Source organism: Callithrix jacchus, chromosome 5 (assembly GCF_049354715.1).
Source record: "Callithrix jacchus isolate 240 chromosome 5, calJac240_pri, whole genome shotgun sequence".
Taxonomy (NCBI): domain Eukaryota; kingdom Metazoa; phylum Chordata; class Mammalia; order Primates; family Cebidae; genus Callithrix; species Callithrix jacchus.
In genome coordinates this window covers 147,000,395-147,017,320 of record NC_133506.1, presented here as the reverse complement: position 1 = coordinate 147,017,320, position 16,926 = coordinate 147,000,395, and the positions used below count along the sequence as shown (strand labels likewise).

The 16,926-nt window shown below is 42.1% G+C and overlaps 1 long non-coding RNA gene across 1 annotated transcript; it reads right to left on the bottom strand.

Moving 5' to 3' along the window:
* Nucleotides 1-296: 296 nt before the first annotated feature.
* On the bottom strand, nucleotides 297-16,191 carry LOC144582891 (uncharacterized). Its single transcript, XR_013536430.1, has 2 exons — nucleotides 16,002-16,191; nucleotides 297-13,282 (listed from the first exon to the last, which is right to left on the bottom strand). It is a non-coding gene; the product is annotated as an uncharacterized LOC144582891 (long non-coding RNA).
* Nucleotides 16,192-16,926: the final 735 nt, after the last annotated feature.

Below are 16,926 nucleotides of genomic sequence, written 5' to 3'. Positions count from 1 at the left end.
ACATTGTGGTTTTGGTTTGCATATCCGTGATGATTACCGATGTTGAGCATTTTTTGTATGTTCATTGGCCATTTGTATATCTTCTGTTGAGAATTGTCTATTCATGTGCTTTGCCCATTTTTGATGGGATTATTTTTTTCTTGCCAATTTGTTTGAGTTCCTTGTAGATTCTGGATATTAGTCCTTTGTCAGATGCATAATTTGCAAATATTTTTTCCCACTCTGTGGGTTGTCTTTTAACTCTGCTAATTGTTTCTTTTGCTCTACAGAAGCTTTTTTAGCTTAATTAGGTCCTATTTATTTATTTTTGTTTTTGTTGCATTTGCTTTTGGGTTCTTAGTCATGAATTCTTTGCCTAAGCCAATGTTTAGAAGAGTTTTTCTGATGTTATCTTCTAGAATTTTTGTGATTTCAGGTCTTAGATTTAAGTCTTTGATCCATCTTGATTTGATTTTTGTGTAATGTGAGAGGTGGCAATCCAGTTTCGTTTATCTACATGGAGCTTGCAAGTTATCTCAACACCATTTATTGAATAGGGAGTCCTTTCCCAACTTTATATTTTGTATGCTTTGTCAAAGATCAGTTGCCTGTAAGTATTTGGCTTTCTTTCTGGGATCTCTATTCTGTTCCATTTGTCTATGTGCCTATTTTCATACCAGTACCATGCTGTTTTGGTAACTATAGCCTTTTAGGATAGTTTGAAGTTAAGCAATGTGATGCCTCTAGATTTGTTTTTTTGTTTGTTTGTTTGCCTAAGTGCCTACAAGTTAGGCTGTGACTTCAGAAGTGTTGTGGGAGACAGACTGCACACTGGAAAAAGAGGTTCAACAACTTAGCCAAAAATGAATGGAAACAAAAAAAAAAATTTAAGTAGGTCTCTTTTCATCCTACCCTCGCTAGTGTTTCTCAAAGGCTGCATGGCCATTTTCGATTTTTGAGGTCACTAGTATATTAACGAACTAAGAAATATGGGCCAGCTGTGGTGGCTCACACCTATAAACCCAGCATTTTGGAAGGTCACAGTGGGAGGGTCACTCAAATCTAGGAGTTTGAGACCATCCTGGGCAACATAGTGAGACCCCCCCCATCGCTACAAAAAATAAAGAAAATTAGCCAGATGTTATGATAGGTGCCTGTGATCCCAGCTAAATGGAAGGCTGAGGCAGGAGGATCACTTGGGTCCAGGAGGTTGAGGCTGCAGTAAGCCATGTTTATGCTACTTCACTCCAGCCTGAGTGACAGAGGATGACCCTGTCTCAAGAAAAAGAAAAAAGAAAAGAAAAGAAAAGAAATGCTATTGATAGGATTTGGATATATTTAATTGGCACTTGCCACCCTGTTCCATCTCCTTCTAGTATTGCCTTTCTGCATCACAGGGGCTGGAAAGCGGGAAACCTTATTTTCCATGCTTCCTTCCAGCTGGACCTTTCACATGCCTTGGAAGACAGTCAGAGGCAGAAGTCCCTGCAAATGCTCCTGGCTGTTTCCTGCAGGCTGCAGATGCTGTTGCTGTAGAAGACTTTCCCATGTCTAGCTGCCAGTGTTCTGGGTGCTGGGGGCATCCTCATCCCAGGATCTCAGCTATGGTGGTATGGTCTAGAACTCAGAAGTTTACCAAATCACTCGATGGACCAGAGGAGTGAGCTCCAGGCTGGGTTTCTAGAAGGGACTCCCAGAACTCCTCCACTACACAGGCCTCCCAGGGAGCTGTTCCTTCTGCCAGGGTCAACGAGGTGGGGAAGCAGGAGCCACCATTGGGGTTGTTGAGTTTGTGGCTGGAACCCAGGGATGAGGAAGCTGCTGCCACACACCCACGAAGCTGGTGCCTGAACACAAATCCCTACTGATAAGTGTTTATGACGTTTTCAGTGTGGTGCCATGACACTGCATGGAAATGCTGCATGGAAAGTCCTTACACATCTCTCTTTGTGCATTTATATGAGTATATCTGCAGGTATTAAATTGCTGGGTCAAAGGGTATATATATCTTGATAGATATTGCTAAGTTACTCTCCTAAATTTTTTTAGAGACAGAGTTTCACTATGTTGGTCAGGCTGAATGAGCTATCCTCCCGCTTCAGCCTCCCAAGTAGCTGGCACTACAGGTGCAGACCACTGTCAAAAGTGTTTTAATTCACACTGACACCAAATCTGACCTGACCTTTACTAACACAGAATATAACTCAGGTATGAATTTTAAAATACCCACTAAATGATTTGCTGTAGCCATTAGTAGTCACTCACCACTCCCCTCTTTTCCAAGTCCCTGGCAACCACAAATCCACCTTCTATCTCTGATTAACCTATTCTGGACATTTTAATAAATGGCATCATAGATGTGTGGACTTTTCTGTCTGACCTTTTTTACTTAGCATGCCTTATAACATTCTAAAGAAGATTTGCCATGTTGTAGCATGTATCAGTACTTCATTCCTTTTTATGGCCAACTAATATTCCGTCATGAGGCTATGCCACATTTTGTCCTTCTGTTCATCAATTAATAGATATTTGGGTTGTTTCCACTTTTTGGCTACTATGAAAAATGCTGCTATGAACACTTCGTACACATTTTGTGAGGAGGCTAGGTATAGTGCCTCATGCCTGTAATCTCAGCACTTTGGGAGGCTGAGATGGGAGGATTGCTTGAGCTCAGGGGTCTGAGAACAGACTGAGTGACATAGCGAAACCCCATCTCTACAAAAACTTAAAAACGGCTGAGCACAATGGTTCATGTCTGTAATCCCAGCACTTTGGGAGGCCAAGGTGGGTTGACCACCTGAGGTCAGGAGTTAGAGACTGGCCGGACCAACATGGTAAAATCCCATCTCTACTAAAAATGCAAAAATTAGCTGGGCCTGGTGGCACATGCCTGTAGTCCCAGCTACTCAGGAGGCTGAGGTAGGGGAATTGCTTGAGCCCGGGAGGCAGAGGGTACAGTGAACTGAGATAGCACCTCTGTACTCTAGCCTGGGCAACAAAGCAAGACTCCATCTTAAAAAAAAAAATTAAAATTAGCCAGGCATGTTGCCACCTGCCTGTAGTCCCAGCTACTTAGCAGGCTGAGACAGGAGGATCACTGGAGCTCAGGAGGTCGAGGATATAGTGAGCCATGACTGTGTCACTGCACCCCAGGCTGGGTGACAGAGTAAGATCCTGTCTCAAAGAAAAAGGGAAAAGAAAAACCAAACACATTTGGTGAGGATATGTATTTTCAATTCCCTTGGATGTAGAACTGCTGGGTCCTCTGGTAATTCTGTGTTTAACTTTTCAAAGACCTTTCACACTGTTGTCCAGGGCAGTGGCACCATCTTACAATCCTACCAGCAGTAGGTGAGGGTTCCAGTTTCTCTACATCCTTGCCCACTGTGTTAGGATGTGACTCTTTGACTCCAGTTCCTTAGTGGGTGTGACATGGTATCTCATTGCAGTTGGTTTGTATTTCCCTAATGACTCATGATGTTGAACATCTCTTCAGGAGCTTATTGCTCATTTGTGTATCTTTCTCAAACCTTTGTCCGCTTTTAAATTGAAATATCTTTTGATTGTTGCATTGTAAGAGTTCTTTATATATATTCTGGATACAAGTCTCTCTTGAGATATATAAATTGCAAATCTTTTCTCCCGTTCTGTAGGTTGTCTTTTCACTTTGTTGTTGGTATCCTTTGACGCACAAAAGTTTAAAATTTTGATAAATTCTGATATATCTGTTTTCTTTTGTCACTTTTATGTCATATCTAAGAAGCCATTGCCTACGGACCAGAGGTTTTACTCCTATGTATTCTTTTAGAAATTTTGTGGTTTTAGCTCTGAAGACACTGCTCCATTTTGGGTTATATTTTGTATATGGTGTGAGGCAGTGGCTCAGCTTCTTTCTCTTGCAAGTAGGTATTTAGTTGTCCCAGCACAGGTAGTTGAAAAGACACTTCTTTTCCCGTTAAATTGTCTTGGCCCTCTTGTCAAACTTCACTGTCTTTGCTAATTTTCTCAATTCTGTGTTCTTTTTCTGCTCTTATCTTTACTTTTCCCTCTCTTCTAGTTACTTTGGGCTCACTTTGCTCTTCTTTCTAGTTTCTCATTGTGGACTACTAAGTCTCTGCTTTTGTATGCCCTCCCAGCCCCTGACCCAGTCTAAGCATTTAGAGGTATAAGTTTCTAACACTGCTCACATCCCACAGATTTTGACCTTTTTCATTGTCATTTAGTTCTAAGAATTTTCTAATTTCCCTCTTGATTTCTTCTTTGACTTATTCTCTAAAAGTGAGTTGTTTAACTTCCAAATATTTGGTGTCTCTCTACTTATTGTTTTTAATTTTATGTAATTCTGTTTTAATCAGAGAATAGGCTCTATAAAATATAAATCCTCTTCAATTTATTGAATACTGTTTTATGGTCCAGTATATGGTCTATTTTGATCAATAAACCACATGTGCTTGAAGAGAATGTGTATTCTGCAGTCGTAACTAGTAAATATAGATTCTATAAATATCAATTACGTAAAAGTGGTTAATAGTGTTGTTTCGTCCATCTGTCTCCTGAATTTTTTCTAGCAGCCCTATCCTAAGATATTCATATTCAACTATGATTGTGGATTCTTTCTGTCATATTTCCCCCTAAATATTGGAGCTCTGTTACTAGACACATCCACACAGGATTCTTTGTCGTCTTAGTATATTAATGCCTTGATCCTTAAAAAAGATCATTCTTTAATAATTTTTTTCCTCAAGGTCCATTTTGTCTGATAACAAGATAGTGTGGGGCAGGGGGAAAAGAGAGGTCCCACAAAGCACCCTTCATCCCCACTGAGCATGGAAACAACTGAGAGGTAAAGCTAGCAGTGGGCGAGTGGAGATTAAATCTCAGTGTTCGTGCTGATGAAGCCGATGAGAGGCTGTGGCCCTGGATCTGTGACTAGATAGGCCTGTTAATACTTCCCTCAAAATTAGGTGGCCCTGCACATCCGGTCACTGGCCCAGATGGACAATAGTCAGCCTTTTCCTTTCACTCTCATCCAGGGCAGAGGGCAGAGGTCAGGCAGGTGGACGGACTTCCAAGGCAGAGTGAGGGTCCCAGAGGAGCCTGCCCAATTCTTCCTTCAAAGATCACCAGTAAGTGAAATGAAGAGGTCAGGGGCTAAGGGAATATTCTAGAGAGGGTTTCACATAGAAACAAGGAGAATGTGCCCCATTCTAAAGGTCTCTACAGCTATGAGAGCAAATGAGCTTACCCAAGAAGAGTGAAGAGTGAGGAAGGAGAGGACCTGAACCGAGCTGTGGGGGCCAGCAGCATTCAGAGGCTGGGCTGGGGAGGAAGGTCCCCTGAAGAATATGGAGAAGGGGTCTCCAGGGATATCATGGAAGCGAAGGAAGACATTTCAGGGCTGCACTGCCAGCTGCGAAGAGGCTGAGAAAATTGAGATTCCCATCACGAAAGCCCAGAATTGTTCACTGGGGTAGAATTTTGGCAAAGAGTCTTTCAAGCCACACACTGTGCACACTTCTGACTTCCCCAGTCATGGTAGAAAGGAGAGTTATTTACCCTGATCTGGGAGGAAGATTTATAGGTTTATGAGCTCTAAAAATCACAGTACCCAGACTGTTTTCCTAATGCTGAATGGCAAAGAAAACAGTTTTCAAAAATAAACATGGGTAAACGTTCAAGGCTGGACTCCTTCCTGTGGCTTATTTTAACTTTCATATAAGAAAACATAATCGTTGATTACCTTGGCAATATACCATGTCTTATCAAAAGCCTTTAAAGTGCACTCATTAATCCTTTCGGTATACTTGCATGAGAGGCGAAAACAAATATGCGTATTTAAACCTCATCCTGAAGAAAAAGGAGAGAGCTGGAGAGAAGTCAAGGGCTTTTCTCCCAGAATCCTGGGGGATGATGTGGCATCAGCCCTGACAGCCCTGGCCTGTGGTACATGGGCCAGAAACTGCCCTTGCAGCTAAGCACTGGAACAGAAACGAGGAAGATTTATGACTCAGCCAAAGAGAAGTGAAAGGGTGAGCAAGTATATAAGGAACAGAGCATGTGCCATGCAGTCCTCAAATAGCAAATGTGCATTTCAAACTCTCTCAGGGCAGAAATCATATTTGACAATTCTTTTCATTGTTGACAATCCCTAGTACAGGCTAAGACCTCAGTAAATATTTTCTTGCGTATGATGATATAGGTTGTCTCTCTGTGTGTATGGGAAAGTACTGAGGGGTGTGAATTTTATTCAGTATATAGAATAAGTTTTGTAAGATTTTGTGCATGGAAGTGATGCAATCAGCTCAAATTTGGCCAAAATGGTCCAGGCCTACTCTGGGTTTTAGGAAGGAAACCTCATAGAAATGAGTAAGATGAGCTGAAAGTATAAAGGAGCTAAGAGAAAACAAAATAAAAGAATGGACTCTATTTATTGCAAAATTGTCTGTTTTTGCATGTAAATGTGTTTTGGGGACACCCATTTGTGCACTCACCCAACAAATATTATTGAGCACCTATAGTATATGTCATGCTGGGTGCTTGGCAGTTACAAAGATAAACGAGATGGATTTTTTACCTTGAATATGTCCTGGTCAAATGAGGATATCCTGGAGATGTTCTTGACCAAATCATACCTTGGATGTTAGCAGAAGCAAATAAAAATGCTATAGCAACCCAGGAAGTATTTTTTTGTAGACATAGACAAACTTATGCTAAAATCAATATGAAAAGGCTTAGGATCTAGAATAGCTGAAATAATCTTACTAGAGAAGGAGAAAGTTACGCTGAGCAGAGTAGCTCACACTGTAATCCTTGCACCTTGGGAGGCTGAGATGGGAGGATCACTTGAGGCCAGGAGTTCAAGACCAGTCTGGGTAATATAGGGAGACCTCATCTCTACCAAAAAAAAATTTTTTTTAATTAACTAGATGCAGTGGCAGGCACCTGTAGTCCCAGTTACCTGGGAGGTTGAGGTTGAAGGATTGCTTGAGTCCAGGAGTTCAAGGCTGCAATGAGCTATGACTACAGAATTGTACTCCAGCCTGAGTGATATAGCAATATGCCTCATTTAAGAGCCTCCCATAAAGCTACAATAGTCAAGAAGTCAAGACAGTGTGATATTTTGATGAGGAAAAGACCCCTAGATTCATGGAAGAGAACAAAGAACCAATAAACAGATGCGCTCACTATAACCGATTTTTGACAAGGTGCAGAAGCAATTCAATGGAGGAGGGACAGCTGTCTTGGTCTTGTGTGTTGCTATGATGGACAGCTGTCTTGGTCTTGTGTGTTGCTATGATGGACAGCTGTCTTGGTCTTGTGTGTTGCTATGACGGACAGCTACAGACTGGGTAATTTATAACAAATGGAGATTATTTGGCTCTTGGTTATGGAGGAAGTCTAAGATTGAGGGGCCACATTTGGTGTTGGCCATCTTGCTGCATCATCACATAGGCAGAAGGTATCAGATGGCAAGGGAGAGACAGCGACAGGGGGCTCAACTCGCTTTTGTAACAGACAGACTCTGGCGATAGTAATAATCCATTCATGAGGGCAGAGCCCTGATGACGAAACAGCTCCTCTTACACCCCACCTCCCAACAGTGTTGCACTGGGGATTAAGTTTCCAACAGACAAACTTCGGGGGACACATTCAAACCACAGCAATAGGCTTTTCAACAAATGGTGCTGAAGCAATTGGACATCCACAGACAAAAAGAAAACAGGAAAAGAAAAGAACCTTGACCCAAGTCTCATATCCTATGCAAAAATTAGCTGAAAATGGAGCACAGTATGAAATGGAAAAGGTAAATCTAGAAAACTTGCAAAAGAAAACATAAGAGAAAATCTTTGAGACCTAGGGCTAGGCAAAGAGTTGTTACACTCGATTCTAAAAGTGTGATCTGTAACGGAAAACCTGACGAATTGGATCTCATAAAAATTAAAACCTTTTGCTCTAAGAAGGACCCTATTAAGAGGATGCAGAGACAAGCTGCAGACTGGGAAAAGTATTTGTAAACCAGATATCTGACAAAGGACACTTATCTGGAATATATCAAGAACTCTGAAAATGCAACAGTTAAAAAAAAAATCCGATTAGACCATAGGTGAAAGAAAGGAACAGACATTTCACTGAAGAAGATATGGAGCTGGTAAATAAGTACATGAACAGATGTTCAATTTCATTAGCCATTAGGCAAATGCAAATGAAAGTCACAATGACATATCATTACATGTCCATCAGAATAGATAATGTAAGTATCTATCCTCACCAAATGGTGGTGAGGAGAACGTGGATGTCTCTTACATTGCTGGTGGGAATGTAATGATCCTACCACTCTGGAAAAGGTTTGGCAGCTTCTTAAACAAATGGAACACTTCTCTACCACACAGTGCAGCAGCTCTACTCTTGGGCATTTATCCCAGAGAAATGAAAAACATGTTCACACAAAAATCTGTATCTGAACAGTTTTCTTTTTGTTATAACTGGAAACAACCCAGATGTCCTCCAATAGGTGAATGGTTAAACAAACTGGTACATCTCTGCCATGGAATGCTGCTCAGTGAAGAGAGGAACAAACCACTGATACATGCAACAACTTGGATGAAGCTTGAATAAATTTGCTAAATTAAAAAAGTAAAAAACTATGCTAAACGATAAAAGCCAATCTCAAAACGTTGCATAGTTCCACTTACATAACATTCACTCTTGATATAACAATTCATATTTAATGTGTCATAAACTGAAACAGACACTTAAAACTATTTAATTAATTTGTAAACAGCAACATAGCCAACGCAAGCTAATACAAATAGCATATTTTTGTGAAAACAACTATATTTTCTAAAACAAAGAAAAATCAGTGAGAAAAGTGAAATTGTTTTTCATTTTTCAGATCTCTACTATCTGGCTTAATGGAAGATAGCTGATTCTTATATCTGTTTCTGCAGTCTATCTCTTACTATATGTTATTTTAGTTGAAGTATCTGAGGACAATTCAGTCCCATTTAAATGTGTAGTTAAATAAGAGAAGAGTATTTTAATCGTCTTTTCAAATACATGTAGTTTTTTTTGAGACAGAGTCTCGCTCTGTTGCCAGGCCAGTATTTTAATTGTCTCTTCAAATACATGTAGATTTTTTTTTTGAGACGGAGTCTCACTCTGTCACCCGGCTCACTACAACCTCCACTTCCTGGGTTCAAGCAATTCTCCTGCCTCAGCCTCCTGAGTAGTTGGGAATACAGGTGCATGCCACCACACCCAGCTAGTTTTTGTATTTTTAATAGAGACAGGGTTTCACCATGTTGGCCTAAGATGGTCTCAATCTTTTGACCTCGTGATCCACCTGCCTCAGCCTCCTAAAGTGCTGGGATTGCAGGTGTGAGCCACTGTACCTGGTCCAATTTTTTTTAATCCTACACCAAAACTTGACAGGTGATGAGTTTTTTTTTTTTAGATTTCAAAACACTTTTGTTTCTTTATTTTATGAGACTAGTTTATCAGTGAACAAAATAAAATTCAAAAGGTAAAATCCCAAGTTACATGCCCAGTGAGCAGCAGAATACTCCTTGAACCCATACCTCTGTACTCCTAGACCATGTTTTCTTGTCCACATTGCCATACTGTATTTTAAGGCTCTGCGCCAGGCCCTACGCAAAGGTGTGCAGTATTTGGGTACTGTCCTATCCCCATTAATATTTTATTCCTTTTATCCTTTTCTTAGTGGGAGAAGGTTTCATGCCTTGAATCAGGAAAAAACAGCTTTGTAACTTCAGGAAGTACCACATGGTTGGTAGACACTGGGCCTTTGCCAAAGTGGGCATAAATCAGAGGCTTTGATTAATGTATTAAAAAAAATCCCTTTTCCTGACCAGAAATGTTGTATACACAGGGCTTATATTTATCATGCAGCAAGCTGTTGGCTGGGTGCAGTGGCTCACACCTGTAATCCCAGCATTTTGGGAGGCTGAGGTGGGAGGATCACTTGAGCCCAGGTGATGAGCTTTTTAAAAGATGAGTTGCAATGTGGAATCTGAAACTCTATCAGTGACCCTTTCTTATTCAGTTATACTAAAATCCATCATTATCTATCTTACAGTTTTCGGGGCGCTTTTATTCACACTTTTGTTCAAAAGACTATTCAGAGACTGCACAAATGAAATGATTAGAGGCAGGGGAGAGGCTTCCCCAGGAGAAGTAAGTAAGGTGAAGTAAGATAGAAAGAATATATGGTAGAAAACACGGCCTTGCCTCACTGGTGTCTATATAACATTCTTGAAATAACAAAATTAAAGTAACAAAACAGATTACTGGTCACAGGATTTAGGGACAAGGTGAGGGAGAAAGATGGGAGCTGGGTGTGGCTATAAAAGAGCATCAGGGAGATCTTTATGTGATTGAACTGTCCTGTATGTGAAATGCATCAATGCTGATATCCTAGTTGCAATATTACATTACACTAGAGTTTTGCAAAATGTTACCACTGGGGGAAACTGGGTGAAGGGTACAGTGGGTCTTTCTGTATTATTCCTTACAACTGCCTGCGAGTCTTTAATTGCCTCAGCATAAAGCATGTAATTAAAAAATTTTAGATTAAATAGGTTGTATCTAGTTACATAAAATATGCAATATATACAGCAAAAACAGATGCAGCAGAGAGGAAAGAATGAGAAACTCAGTCTGGAGTCAGGGAGGGACCCTCAAGGGAAGCAGTTTGAGCTGCACTTTGCAATAGGTCTAAGCTCTTTTCTTATCACTTTCTCAGAAGATGGGTGGTTAATAACTCATAGTCTATTTGCTGGGCTAAGATACAGAATTATAATGATAGCAAACACATCAAGAGTTTCCCATGGTTTGGGCACCGTTCCAAGTGCTTTGCATATATTCATTCATTCATTCCTCAAAGTAACATTGTGATTATCTATCTATCATCCATCCATTCATCTATCTATGGATCCATCTATCCATCCTCCTATTCATCTATCAGTCTGTCCATCTGCAATTGGTTTTACAGTTAACTTTGTTATAGGTAGAAGGAGCACACTCTAAAATAACAATAAAGGTGTAGTATAGCAAATACATAAGCCAGTAACGTAGCTGTTTGTTATCACGGTCAGGTATTATGCACTGTATGTAATTGTATGTGCTACACTTTTATATGACTGGCAGCACAGTAGGCTCGTTCATCACACACACATGCTAGTGATGCATTGCACTGTGACACTATGAAGTTAGTAGTGATAGAAATCTTCAGCTCCATTGTAATCTTATGGGACCACTGCCACATATGCCATCCCTTGTTGCTCTCAATGTCATTATGGTGAGTATGACTCAGTCAGCCATATTTTCAATCTAAGGTTGGTGACCAACGATTCAACCAACCTTAGATTGAAAATATTTTAAAAGAAATTCCGTCTGTACTGAACACTTTTTTCTTGTCTTTATTCCCTAAACAATACAGCATAATAGCTATTTTCATAACATTTACATTGTATTAGGTATTATAAGTAATCTAGAGATGACTTAAAGTACATGGGAGGGCGGGGCATGGTGGCTCATACCTGTAATCCCAGCATTTTGGGAGGCCGAGTTGGGCGGATCATCTGAGGTCAGGAGTTCGAGACCAACCTAGCCAACGTGGTGAAATGCTGTCTTTACTAAAAATACAAAAATTAGCCAGGCATGGTGGCATGTGCCTGTAGTCCCAGCTACTCAGAAGGCTGAGGCAGAAGAATTGCTTGAACCCGGGAGGCAGCGGTTGCAGTGAGCCAAGACTGAGCCATTGCACTCCAGCCTAGGTGACAAGAGTGAAACTCTATCTCCCTCCAAAAAAAAGTAAAAGAAAAAAGTACATGGTAGGATGTGCATAAGTTATATGCAAATTCTATGCCATTTCACAGCAGGGACTTGAGCATTCACAGATTTTGGTATCTCAAGGAGGTCCTGGAACAAATCCCTTTAGATACCGAGGGAATGACTGTGCATGCACGTGTCCGTATGAGACAAGTCACTGGAGCACGCAGATGAGCAGCTTGCGAAGCATCATGCAGCTGTAAGTAGAGAAGCTGCAATTTGATCTGCTTGTTTGGTTCCGGAAATCTAGGCCCTAAGTACCATGCCGTAATGCTCATGTTCTCTTGTCCCCAATTGTAGTTCTCACTTTGCATTTTCAAGGCACTGAAGACCTTTTTCTTTCTTCTTTTTAGTGTGAGACCTACTATGAGTAAAACCTGTGCTAGTGGCTGGAGAAACATGAAGATGAGGAGGAGCTAATTTCTTTTCTTGGGGATTTAATAACATATTCAAGGGAAAAGGCACAAAATAACCATTTCCAAGTAAACTCGGATTGGGAGGATGGGAGGAGAACCGTGGTTTGCTTTTGTGCACAACACTTCACATTCCTTGCCTCTTTCTCCCCACCATGACCTCGAGGAGCGTCCCGAGCCAGAGGGCCAGCATCCTCATCTTCTTTCCACTTCTTACCAGGGGGGTGGCTTTGAGCCAGTTTTTTACACTCTTTGGACCTTAGTTTCCTTACTGAAAAATAGGACAACAGTGGCTACATCTCAGTGTGATTCTGAGGAATACCGGAATTGTACATGTAGAGCACACACGCACAGAACAGTGCCTGGCACAGTCAGTGATTGATCAATGTGAGCTATTGCTATTGTGTGTATTATATTAGTTCTCCCCTGCTACAGATGAGAGCTGCCAATAACTCAGAGACTTGCCATGTCATTCAACTAAAAGTGAGGAGTGAGCCTGGATAAGGAAGAGGAACGGGAATTCAACACAGTGAACACAGCAGGAAAGGCTTGAGCCAATGCCCTGGGCTGGCATGTCTTGAGATGGGGAGGGTCCGTTGGTCCGGGAAACCTCAGGCTCTGCTCTAATGGAGGGGGTGAGGAGTGTAGCAGGACTCAGGGTGAAAGGAAGAACGAGAGGTGTGGTGGTGCTGTGGAAGACTTTTCGGGTGGGCGTTTATCCTGTGCGTATGGGGAACCAGGAGGTACTCTGAGTAGAGTACCATCGGCTCATTCCTGTTTGGGGAGGATGATACAACCTGTGAGGGGAGGGAGGGAGAGAGACAGGAGGTGAGGGTGGGGACCAAGCAGAAGAAATGTGGGTGACTCACACATCTGGTTGATAGGAACGGGTTTGCAACGCCTTGGATGGGACCATGAACCTGAAATGTGTCCTGGTGACTCGTGGCATCCTCCTAGATTAAAAACCAACTTGCAGAGACTACAGCTTCTGCTTCAGAGTTCACGCCTTCACTGCTTAGGCCTGTGGAATGGTGATGACCCTGGATGTAAGGAAAAAACAGAGGAGATGCATTCGAAGGTACTGGGGAGCCAGAGGCTGTGCTTTGAGCGTTTTCCAAAGGAGAAGGGATCCAGGGGAGCTTTATCTGTCACAAAAGACTTGATGCTTAGGAAGGCAACTTAACCTTCAATAAGACACTCTGCCTCTTTCTTTTAGAATGTTGTTTTTAATTGTGGTAAAATAAGCATATCAAGTTTACCATCTTAACTGTTTTTGTGGACAGTTCGATGGCATGAGGTGCATTCACATTGCTGTGTGACCATCGCCAGCATCCATACCCAGAACTCTTTTCATCCTGCAGAACTGGAACTCCGCACCCATTAAACAACAGCCTCACCCCCACCCCCAACTCCTCCAGCCCCTGGAAACCATCATTCTATTTTTATCTTAATGAATTGACTGCTCTAGGTCTGTCATGAGTGGAATAATACAGTATTTGTCCTTTGGTGACTGGCCTATTTGACTTAGCATAATGTCTTGAAAGGCCAACCATGTTGTAGCATGTGGTAGGCGTTCCTTTAATTTTAAGGCTGAATGATATTCCATTATGTGTGTATACCACATTTCGTTTGTCCATTCATTCACTAATGGACATCTGGGTTATTTCCACCCTTGGCTATTGTGAATAATGCTGCTATGAACACATACAAACATCTCTGCAAGTCCTTGCCTCCAATTCTTTTGAGTATACACTCAAAATGAAATTGAGGATACACCCCGAAGTGAAATTGTGGGATCATATGGTCATTAATTTTTAAAGAAACTTCCATACCGTTTTTCATAGCAGCTGCATCATTTTACATGCCCACCAACAGTTTCCCCACAGTTCCCCACATCCTTGCCAATGCAGCCTTTTCTCTGGGCTGACATTAAGCTCTGTAACTAGAACATAACAAGTAGCTCAAGAGCCCATTTACCATTTACCTTTATTATTATTTTTTCTGAATGAATTAGAAAGAAAGGAAGTATTGCTTTAGCTACTGAGGTTTAGCACTTAAACACTTCTTCATGAAATTCCAGTTACTCTCAATCGGAGTGAAATAAAACCATGAGGGTTATTTTGAGCCAGTCTTCAGGATTTGCAGTAATGACTGTAATATTCTAAAAGTCAACATTTATCAGGACTTGTATGTGCTCAGCACTGACCAATCACTTTCCATGTATGACCTCATTGAATCCTCCCAATACCCCTAGGAGACCAGCACTATGATCACTTCCACTTGAAGATGAGAGAATTGGGGCCTAGAAAGGTTGTGGCTTGTATAAAGACCCAGTAAGTGTCTAAGCCAGTGTCCAAGCCCAGCCTACACTGTCATGCTGCATTCCTACAGAAAGTCACACCCATCAGTAGGTGGACACCACCTGTGCAAAAGATGTATGGATAAGTATATTTAGTGCAATGTATTGTAAATGTTTAACACTGGGTTGGGTGCAGTGGTTCATGCCTATAATCCCAGCGCTTTGCAAGGCTGAGATGAGTGGATCACCTGAGGTCAGGAGTTCGAGACCAGCCTGGCCAACATGGTGAAATCCCATCTCTACTAAAATACAAAAATTAGCTGGGTGTCATGGCAGGCATTTGTAATCCTGGCTACTTGGGCAGGAGAATTGCTTGAACCCAGGAGGTGAAGATTGCAGTGAGCTGAGATTATGCTACTGCACTGCAGACTGGGTGACAGAGCCAGACTCTGTCTCAAAGAAAAAAGAAAAAAAGGTTAACATTGGAAAAAGCTTATATGCCTATCGATGAGGGGTTGATTAAACTAATGAAGGTGCACCCATTGAAGGCAACAGGAAATTATGATGTAGATGTATATTAGTTGACATGGAAAAGAGTTCAAGCTATTTTGATGACAAAAAAAAAAAAAAAAGGTGGCTGCAAAGCAATAAGGTTGGTGTGATCCAGTTTTAGTAAACAGATATAAATTATTTCTATTGATGTAAGCTTTGATATATAAGTTTAAAAGTCTGGGGAGCTGCGGTGGCTTAGGCCTGTTGTCCTGGCATATGAGGAGGTGAGGCCATGGGTTCGAGGCCAACCTGGGCAATGTAGAAACCTCTCCTCCATTCAAAGTCTGGAAAATTATACAGCAAAAATATTAACAATGATCACCTTGATGTGGGAAGATTCCCGGCAATTAAAATAATGGTATTTTCTCAATTCCTTACAATGTTAAATCATATAGAACAGAATGAAAGATTAGCAACACACACCACAAACCTTTCACTGAAACAGCTTCCCTTGTGCCCCAGGCTAGAAATCAGCCCCACTGCACTCAAAGGCGCTGTGACTTTGGACAAGTTCCTTATCCTCTTTGGGCCTCCTGTTTAATCTAATAATAAAAAGGCGGTTTCATTTCTAAAGTTTCTTCCAGCTCTAACGCTCCTTGACTGAAAGGCTGCCGATCCCGGCAGGGGTTCTTTTGGAAACGGCCTGCTGGGATTTACACGTGGCTAAATGGTCTCTTCAGCCGCGCTTCTTTGGTCTAAGTTAGTGTATTGCACCAGAGGTGTGTCAAATCACCCTGGGGAAAAGTAGGTTTTCCCAGAAAGACAATTTTTAACCTAAGACATTAAAAAAAAAAAAAAAAAAAAAAAAAAAAAAGCCAAGCAAACAAAAAGCACCACACACTGAGCGCACTCCACAAGCCAAGCAGAAAAACAAACAGCAAGCAACCACAGCCCCCTCCCGCCCTTACCCCAGACTCTTCGCTTCTTTCTGAAGATCGCCTGTCACCTGTTCACCTGAATAGTCATAGCAGCGGGCATTTATTTTTACAGATATACATGGAGTCACTTATAGCGTTTTCTCCCGCAGAAGCACAGCGAAGTCACAGCAGAGCAGAGGCGGGCAGGGAGAGCCGTCCCAGTCTGAGAGGGTGAGGGTCTGGCTGCAGCTGTCCCGGGCTCGCGGACTTCACCCCGGCACGGAGGTCGCACCCAGCGGGCGCGGTCTGCTCTCTGGCGCCCTCTGCTGTTAGTCGGCCCCAGGCTCCTCGCCCCGCGCGCCGGCTTCTCCCTGGTCCAGTGGGGCCAGCGGGCTGCGAGGGTCACTAAGAACCACATTCCCGCGGCCAGCAGCCTCTCGCTCTGCTCAGAGAAGAGGCTGAACGGCGTCTTACAATTTCCCAGTCGCCTTTTAAACCTGCCTCCTTGAGATAAACTCAAACATCTTCCTTCAGAGAAGATGCTTCCTATTTCCCATTATTGGGGGGATGGGGGTGGGGGGACCAGGGGGAGTGGAAGCATCATACGGAGAACCTTTCTTTCAACATTCTGCTTTATAAAATCAAGACAGACTTTTTTTTCCCAACAAGTGTGAACATTGATTGTGCTTCTCACATAAATTTACAGCCCCACTCTAGGGGGACCTTGTCTCAGAACCAACTGTTCTAGAATTTTCTCACCCCCTCCCCATTTCTTCTCCTAGGTGCAGTTCTTCTTCCAGATGGTGCAGTTCACCTAGGAACTGCATGTCTACTTGCTGGGGGTGTAGCAGCAGACAAGTCACTAGACCTTTATGAGCGAATGCTGTCAACCTTATACAGCCCATTCATTTCTTCACTCATTCCATCCATGTCAACTCAGCAACCACTCCAGCTAACCCTGGGGCCTGGTGCTGGG